Source organism: Streptopelia decaocto (assembly GCF_964273445.1).
Source record: "Streptopelia decaocto genome assembly, chromosome: Z".
Taxonomy (NCBI): domain Eukaryota; kingdom Metazoa; phylum Chordata; class Aves; order Columbiformes; family Columbidae; genus Streptopelia; species Streptopelia decaocto.
In genome coordinates, this window is record NC_138657.1 from 79,357,802 (window position 1) to 79,367,938 (window position 10,137).

Below are 10,137 nucleotides of genomic sequence, written 5' to 3' on the forward strand. Positions count from 1 at the left end.
TTGCACTTTAAATTCTACTCTCTTCGCATCAGTAAGCTTAAGTTTAAATGGAATTACTGTGCAAAATCTGTGTAGCCACAGGTTGCATAAGAAAAAAGCGAGTGACTGAAGAAAATACAACCCCATAGGAAAAAAAAAGCCAAGCCTCTTTTTCTCACAGCAGTAAGATGTCCTAAGGAGCACCTTGGTCTCTTGAAAAAGAAAATAACCCATGGTAATCTAAACCTAGAGCAGAATAAGATCACAAATTTCTGGATTACCTTGTGACTGCTCGAGATCCTTCCGTCAGCATCACGCTGTTAGGAACTTGAGTGAAAGTAAAGCTGGGCTCAAGGGTTTCAGACTAAGTGCTGACTTCCCTTGCCTCTGCTGATCGCTTTCTTCTCACCGTGCTTTATATTAGGGCAGAATAATCTCTTCCGTTTATAGCCAATCAATAAAATGTGGAGGTGGATCAAGGAGAGGCTTTACTCACCATCCTTTTGTTAAGCGAGTCCTTTCTGGTAGAGCAGGAGACACAGTTGGACTCCGCCTAGAAGAGTTCCAGGGCTTCTGCTGGTCATTGGACATGCTATGATTGCATGAAGTCCTCCAGAAACACCATCCCTGAAGTCTGCATCCAGAAGTCATTGCAGAAATGTGCCAGGAGCGGTGGCTTTGGGTCTTCTCCAGCAGGCTGGGTGGAGAGGACAGGAACCTCCCCAAGCTGAGATGGCTTATGGTCAAGAGGTGACTAAGGGACAATGGTAAGTCTGAGCCCAGTCCTTGTTTTTTGGGTCTTCACACTGAAAACAATGAGGTATTAATTTAAGGAGCTGTTGTTGAGCTGTTAATTGGTGGCGGCCAGTTTAGGGTTGGGTTTCAGATGTGCTTCACTTTGGCTTTCCTTGCAGCCTGGCTTAGCCGTTCTTCACGCACCGTGGGCAGGAGGATATCGTCAATCCTTTTTGCCTGCCTCTTCTTGTGTCTCTGTTGGTGAAGCCACATCTCTGCAGATCTGCACCTCACTTTGCTCTGCAAAAGCCCCTGGTCCTTATTGCCACACTGGAGCTGAGTTGGCACTGACTTATCTCATGAAAAAAATGTGATTACCTGTGCTTTGTGATCAGAGAAGGAGTGGTGCTCCAGGGTGGAGACTCCTTTTTTGTTAATAAGTTCACACAGAATAACATTAACACACTCCAGATTGGCAGGTGTTTCAAAACTAACAATAGAGGTTGACGCATTTTTCTGTTGTGCCTTGATAAGTAGCTGCAAAACAATTATGATTCCCTCATTGCTGATATCGAACAGGACCAAGGCACCTCTCCAAATTCCCCGGAGATTGTTTGGCAGGGTTTCAGGTGTCCACAGTCCAAATCACTGTGCACGTTTTGATAATGACCATGGCTGTGAATTTTCCCCTACGGAGTAAGCAAACAGCAAATTAACTACATCTAATAGATTTTACGGAGAGGTGAACAGGAGAGCAGGCCTGTAGATATACGTAGGTTTGTTTTTGGTTAAGCCACACACCAATTTTCCATTCTGGACCACCAGTAGAGGAAGACACTCAGTACATAAGTACCTTTTCTCCCTCCTCTGGGTCATCATTGGCCTTTTATTTGGCTTTGAGCCACAGCAAGCATGATGTTAAAAACTGTTTCCATGTTATATATGCCTCAAAAAAACTTCCTGAGAAGGAAAGACTTGATATTCGGGCAGATGCCAGTGCTTTCCTTCTTTATCAAACAAACAGAAAGCTCAACCCAAAACATTAAATTGCTTTGTAAGTCATGACTCTGAGTCTGATTCAAAGCTCACCAAACTCAAAGGGAGTCTCTTTACTGACTTGTCTGGCACTCAGACCATGGTCTTTGGGGAAAAGATGCTCAATAAAAAGCAGACCTCATTCTTGCAAGCCACTGAACATCTCCTGAAGGGTACTTAAAGACACTCATCGTGTGAAGACGTGATGGAAGTGTCTGAGACACGTTCTTCTCCACTAACATCTCTTACGAATGGAAATTCCCTTTTATTGAACCTTCAGAGACATTTAGGAAAAAAGCAATGGGATGCTTTGAATATTCCCGATGGGGATGTATAACATTTTAATCTTTTTTTTCCTTTCTTATCCCGGTATCTGCCTGATTCCAAACTGGAGAAGCTTGAGACCACAGAATGGGGAGCTGCGGTGGAGAAGGCAGCTCTTTCCTGCAGGAACGTGTTATCTCACGGGGACTGGGTGCAGTCCAGCACTGCAAATGGCCAACGCAGATAAAACCAACCCGGTGAGGCCAGGGCAACCAGCCAAGTGTGGACGTGGCCACAGAGATGTTTTGTTTCATTTATGAAACATTTCATATCAGTGTATGCATCAAGGATAATATTACTATCGAGAAAACAAAAACAAAAAATAGCCTCTCAAAAAAGCACTAAATAATCCAAGCCAGTTGAGTTGAAAGGGACCTTAAAGATCATCTAGTTCCAACCTCCCTGCCATGCTCATCTGGGCATAAACTCCATGGACAAACCCCTTAGAGGCAGAAAAAAAAGCTACAGAAGATGATAGGAAACTAGTGAAACATCCTACAAGAGCTCTCCCAACAGTTTTGCTTAGCAAAGTGATTCTGCTGTGAAAGCCCAGGTGCTTATCCAAAAGGGTCAGAGCAAATGCTAGGCTTTGTTTTTGTTAATTCCTTGCTGATAAAGCCTAAAAAACACAGGTTTGCTGAGAAGGTGCTATTTTTTTGTACGCTACAAAATTCATACAAAGCTTTTGGTACAACTGCCTTGAAGTTTGACATAAAAGTTATGAAAAAGGAGGAATAAATTTTGAGGAAACATTAACTTTAATCCCTCACAGAAGACAAAATTCAAAGGAACAGCTGGGTGTTGATCAGCTTTACAAAAAACACACAGAAATTTGATTTACTATTCACTAGCATGGCCTTATCTCACTTGCCATACCCAGTTCAGACAAAACTTCCAAGTCTTAACAGTAACACCTTTGTCAATTGGCCCTGTTCGGGTAGAGATAACTTTTTATAATAATCAAGGTATTGATTTGTTAGTACAATCAATAGCAGGAGCTGCAGGTGCCCAGATATGCCGTCGTCTTCAAATAACTTGTTCGTGATTCACTGGGTTTCAGCTGCCATTTCAGAACCAGGTCAACAAAAGGTAAAAAAGTTCTTTGAGGGAGATGGTTTGAAGGCACCTAAAAATATGGTCCTGCAAGAAGGTTTGTTCCTGTGATTTCATAGAATCATAGAATCGTTTCAGTTGGAAGAGACCCTCAGGATCATCAAGTCCAACCATAACCTAACTCTAGCACTAACCCATGTCCCTGAGAACCTTGTCTAAACATCTTTTAAACCCCTCCAGGGATGGTGACTCCACCACTGCCCTGGGCAGCCTGTTCCAATGCCCGACAGCCCTTTCCAGAAATAATTTTTTCCTAATATCCAGTCTAAACCTCCCCTGGTGCAACTTGAGGCCATCTCCTCTTGTCCTATCACTTGTTCCTTGGGAGAAGAGACCAACACCCTCCATGCTCCAACCTCCTTTCAGGCAGTTGTAGACAGTGGTAAGGTCGCCCCTCAGCTCCTGTTCTCCAGCTGAACCCCCCAGGTCCCTCAGCTGCTCCCCTCACACTTGTGCTCCAGCCCCTCACCAGCTTTGTCACCTCCTCTGCACTCTCTCCAGGACCTCAATGTCCTTCTTATGATGAGGGTCCCAAAATGCAACAGAGGATTCAAGATGCAGCCTCATCAGTGCCGAGTACAGTGGCACAATCACTGCCCTGCGCCTGCTGGCCACACCAGTGCTGGTACCAGCCAGGATGCTGGTGGCCTCTTGGCCACCTGGGCACATGCTGGATCATGTTCAGCTGCTGTCACCAACACCCCCAGGTCCTTTTCCCTCAGGTACTTTCCAGCTGCTCTTCCCTGACCGTGCAGCGTCCATAAGGTTGTCGTGACCCAAGTGCAGGACCCGGCACTTGGCCTTGTTGAACCTCAGACAGCTGGCCTTAGCCCATTGATCCAGCAGGTCCAGATCCCTCTGTAGAACCTTCCCACCCTCCAGCACATCAACACTCCCACTCAACTTGGTGTCATCTGCAAATTTAGTGAGTGTGCACTCGATCACCTCATCCAGACCATTGATAAAGACATTAAACAGAACTGGCCCCAGTACCAATCACTGGGGACACCACTCATGACTGGCCAACAACTGGATTTGGCTCCGTTCACCACAATGCTCTGGGGCCCAGCTGTCCAGCCAGTTCTTTATCCATCACAGATACACCATCCAGGCCATGAGCTGCAGGTTCTCCAGGAGAATCCTGTGGGATACAGTGTCAAAGGCTTTATTTTGGGTAAGGGCGAGCACATACCTTCCTGCTTTTGCTTGGTGCACTTCTTCACTGACATACATACCCATGCTGAAGTATCTCAGAAGCAAATGAGATAAATCACAAGTCCTGTAGAAGCACCACCACATGTGAAGGACAGACCTCCAAGTGGTTTGGAGACATGGGCAATACAAGGAAACGCAACTCTGCAGAAATAAAAAGGACTAATGAGATTTCTGTATCTATTTATTGCTCATTCAAGCACCCAGGAAAATTCAAATCACAGCCTGTGCTGTGGGGTTTGCCATTCTCAGGGGATTTTGTTGGAAGAAAAGCTAAAACTAAAATGTGTAACACAGCTATTGTTTTGCCTCTCTTGTGGTAACAGCTGCGGAATTAATACTTGATCAACCTTGCGGCTTTCTTAAAGGTATTGACAGGCTGCACATCATGTGTACTAAAAGCTGAATGTTTATTTTCCCCTCTAACACGGCATTAATTTTATATTATGGACAGCAACAATACGGGCAACCTTACCCCAGCAAATTAACAGTGGCCGGGACCATTTGCACACCCCAACACCTGGACCATTCAGCTCAGGCTGGCCACATCCAAACTGCCATTGGGAAAGGCCAAGTGGTTGGGCTGATGGGTCATCCCTGCCAGGAGCTGCTCCCCAGGACATTGGTGGGCTCATACACAACCCTGCCAGGGCCAAGGGTGGAGAAAATCAGTATAGACACAGCCTTGGAGTGTCATATACAACCATATCAGCTACTGGGTGAATCTTCCAGTAGCTTTTTTTTTTTTTTAATTGTCTTTATAGAAACATTTTGGTTGGAAAAGACCCTCAAGATCATCATGTTCAACTGTTAACCCACCCCTGGCACTGCCCCATGTCCCTGAGAACCTCATCTCCATGTCTGTTCAACCCCTCCAGGGATGGTGACTCCAGCACTGCCCTGGGCAGCCTGTTCCAATGCCCCACAGCCCTTTGGGGAAGAAATTGTTCCCCAGATCCAACTTCAACCTCCCCTGGTGCAACTTGAGCCCGTTTCCTCTTGTCCTGTCCCTTGTTCCATTGGAGATGCTGGTGGAAATGTTGAGGGTTGAGTCTGTGGAACACAAGTGTTTAATGGGGCCCTCATTGCTTTAACATGCACAAACTTTGGCACAAAATGAAAGCAAACAAAAAGCAACTGGTGATAAGACATTTCCTTAGAAGCAGATTTGCATAGGAGGTGGCTGCTCTGTGTTTGTTTTCCAGAGTCACGTTCTTGAGCTTTATCAGCATGAGGGATGATTTTTTAACTCAAAACAATTCATTCATGCTTAATCCTGAGACTTATGTCCCATTTTAACTTTTGTGGCTGGGGTCAGTAGATCAGTTACAAACCAAACAAGTGGCATTTCCATCTCCTGACGGGGAGTTTAGCATAAACAGCAAAGTGCAAATTGGACATTTCCAGTTTGAATGTTCGATTTGAAACGTATTTGTTGCATCATTTGTGTGAACTATGCATTTAATGCACAGTTTCACAGCTTCAACAACATACAGCTGCACTACTTACATGCTGCGGGAAGTCACCAGGGAACATGATGGTCTGAATGCTGCTGAGCAGGGAGCAAAAACCAAACAAACCTGCTGTAGATCCTTCGTGTCTGCTCCAGGGCCTCAACAGGCTGGTTCTCAAAGGGTGAGGAACGATGGATTACTCTGCGTGCCTGACCACATCCAGGTGCTCTGGCACTCAGAAACCATTAGAGAAGTGATTTCATCTTGAGCAACGGGATTATTTTATGTCTGGGCAAAAGTTTTGATCTGTAGCGGCAAGACATTTTACCACCACGCTACACTCGAGTTCATTAATCACAGAAAGTATCATGTCACTCTAGACTATAATCTAGATAGTATCCTGAACATGCAGCTGATTATCCATCTCAAAGAAAAGGATGTAGCTGATCAGTACATGAAGGCTACAAAGCTAGGGACCGCTTCTGTAGGAGGAATGACTCTGACTCTCCAACCTGGAATAAAAGCAACCGAAAAGTCTCAATGGGTCACACCTGGCATGGAGAAGGTGGACAAGGATTGCCAGGAGTCAACTGGCAGCTGGTCTCATCCAGTACAAAAAGCTCAGGGCATAAAATGAGCTCCAAACATCAAAAGCTTGTGGGTTTGTTTATTTTCCTCATAACCCGTATTTAAGCTGTGGAGCTTATTGCCATAGGATGCTGGGTTTTAAAAAGTCACTGGACAAACTCAGGGAAATAAAAATCCATTGAGGGTTATGAAAAACAAGACATCACGTCTAGATCAGAAATCCCACAAGCCGTAAATCATTAGATGGTAGAATAATATTCTGGAAACACTACCTCTACCTGCTTGCATGCTTTCATGAAGTATCTGATTTCACCTGCTATGGGGAACAGGGTTCTGGCACAGATGAACTTTTGGTTTGATCTGGTCCAGCTTTTCTGGCACTTTTCATTGCTTTATTTTTTTTTTCCCATGCTACAAAACCCATGATGCTGCTGGTTCAGTGAATATGTATCTGAGTCTTGCCAACTCACTTAATACAGGAGCAAACAAACGCAGGGAAGGGCACGAAAACAGGCTGTGCTTTTCCTTCCAGATCTGTGGGGTTGCACCACGGAACTGTAAAACCAGCTGGTTTTACCTCCCAGGGATTTGCTGGGAACGAGGGGAATATTGAAAGAGCAACTCTGCAACATCTCAAAATGCTTTCAGACGCTGGTGTGGACAATCTTCTCCACAGCCCTGCGCTCGGGATGACACCATCCATGGGACCGAGACCTTCTGCACAACAAGTTTCCCTCAGGAAATCCCTGGCAATGGGGGTGTTGCAAATCAGCAGGAAAAGACCTAGAAAAATAGGGCTGCGGACGTAAAAACTAACTGGTTTTGGCGTAAGTCTCCTTTTATTTCTGTGGGAGGAAAGACAAATCAAATCTACGAAGCATGTCCTGAAATGCCACCAAATCTACTTCCAAATCTTTTCTAAATAACTAGAGGTAGAGGATTTCTGCCACTAAATACTTCAACACATTACTTGTGAATTAAAATATTCCTAAAAAGATATTATTGGGGATACATTTCCCGGTCCTTTAGTGGAGTAAGCGTAGTATTAAATTACAGGGAAGCTCAACTATTATCTCATACTTTTCTTTTTTTTTTTTTTTTTTTTATTATAGACTTTTTATCCACATGAATGATAAAGAAACTACAACAGAGTTAAATACCTTTTTTTTGATACCAGTGATTATATTCTTAATTACACTCAATATTAAATTGTAAAATATTTCCAGAGGAGTACAATCTTAATTCATACAGCAGGCAAAATACCAGAGAAGGAAAAGGCATGAGGGAGAGGGGTGTGAGAATTTCCAGTCTGCTTTTTAAAAAGCACTGTGTATGGCTAATGCTGCTCTATATGTCCATCTGTCCATCCATCCATCCATCCATCCAAATGTGGTTCTGGCCCATCCGGTAAAACACACGTTTCTTTCCATAAAACAATCGCAATTCAAAAGCAACAGGTGACTGGCAGGTGTTGTCAAGCATTTGTTGCATTAAAAGTATCGTCAGTTCCTTTCACAGCTTATCTGTACGATTCATCAAAAGCATTTTCTCTATCAAGTTCAACAGTCCTTCTAAAAACACAAAAACTTAAACTTTGGTACCACCAAAAAAAAGATCCAGGACAGGCATATTTTTTTTATTTTTTGTTGCTGTTGTTTTGTTTTAACTAATAAATAAATGGCTGCTACATTCTATTTTACATGGTTGTCCATGATGCTTTGAGGTCACTTGTCCTCGGGCTCCGAAGAACCTGATTTGTTTTGTTCTTTAAATCCCCAAACACTTCCATTTTTTCAGTCTATTTACAAGTCAGTTTCCTGACTGGTGAGTTATAACTTATAAAGGAACAGCTGCAAGAGATCCTGTGCCTCTAGGAATGAAAAAATAAAAATAAAAAAAGAGAGAGAAAGAGAGAAAATGTTACTATCACAAAGCCCACGTTTGAGGTTTCTTTACTCACAGAATTACATAATTTATTTACAATCCTTGAAAAGGAGATACACATAAGTCACCCATTCCAGAAGCACGCTCTGAGATTTTGCTAGTCAGCAGCCATAGAGATACTAAATAAATGTGAATAAAGAGGTAAATGTGGAAATAGTCACACTGAAGTGCAAAATAAGCACGGCTAAACCACAAGACCCACAGTGGAAAGGAACACAAAGCCCAACAAGGGTAGCAAAGGATTATGGAGAAACATTAAATCGAGTGGTTGCTCTGCAAACACGCAGAGTCTTCACCCCCGTGGTGGGTCGTGTGGGTATGTACGTGCACACACATTTCTTCTCCAGGCAACTCTTCTCCGCTTGGAACATCAAGAATCTGAAATTGCTTCTGGACAATATTGTTGTGATTCTCTGCTTGACTGATTTAGCTTAGCAGTTAAGTAACAACTAATCTTTCAAAAGCACCAGGGCCTACTTAGAGAAATCCCCGTTGTCTGCAGGGATGGCGTGCCGCTGGAAACAGAAATCAGCGTGAGAAACGCATCCATCCTTCACGCCCTCGGCAAATAAGCAGGAGAGGCTCGTGGCTGCGACGCCAGCACCTTCATCGCAGGGTTTGTCAGCTGCCGAAAACCCAACGCTGGGAACAAACGGCGCCGTCCGTCTGATGCTGCCATCCTCAGGCAGACCTTTCGTTGTAAATCAGAGCTTAGGACAAGGCGCTCGGGGCAGGACCCGCTGCGCCTCATCTCGGGGAGGAATAGTGTTTTATTCAGGATATTAATATCACTGAATTTATTTTAAATCAGCGCTCAGATTAATCTAGACTCAACTGGCAAATGCCGGCAGTCAGGAAGGAAGTATGCACAAGAGAAAAAATAAAAAAGCAGACCAACTTGATGCTTAGATTAATCTCCTTATCTCAGTAGGCAGAGCTCAAGGCCACAGATACTGGTTATCTCGTTACTCCTAATGTTTTTATATTTAAGTATCTGCTTCTTCCATAGCTCAGGCAAACCTCCATCTGATCTACACTATCAAAACCTTCTCAAATGCCCCAGACGTTCTCTTGAGTACCTCTACTTTGTGCATTACTGAGGTCTCTACATATGAATAACTCTTTTTTTTCTAATCCCACCTCAGGGATTTTTTCAGTGAATCCGCAAACCAGATTTTGTGGTGTAACAGCAGGGTTACTGGCTTTTTGCGTCTCTGTCCCCAAGCCCTAATCTTCTTGTTTCACCAGGAAAAAGAAAAAAGAGAACATCATTTAAATGTTAAGGCTTTAGCACCCAAAACTGGAATCTCCCAGGACATTGATGATGGAGATGGTGCTTATTCTAACTGAGCGCTTCTGAAAAACCCTCCTGAAAAACACGGTGCTGGGTTTAGGAAGATCCTGCACATGGGCAATGGAGTAATCGGCATCCGCAGGAGAAAATTACAGAGGACAATGTCAGTGTAGTTCTGTGACGCTCCCAAGTTACACTCCTCTTTCCTGGAGCTGAAGAAGCTCTCTTATGGGCAGAAAAACCCAATTCCTACCTGCCCGTGTGTGAATTTTTACTTCAGTGTGAATGCCAACATATTTCCCCCCTTGCCACCACTTCGAGTGCTCAGGCGATTAGGGCTGGATTCACCCAGTGGCACATCCTACCCCACGAAGCCTCGTAATTCGTGTGACGTGTCACTTATCAGCTTTAGACCGTGGCACAACACCTCCGCAAACAGACCTTTTAGACCAGAATCAG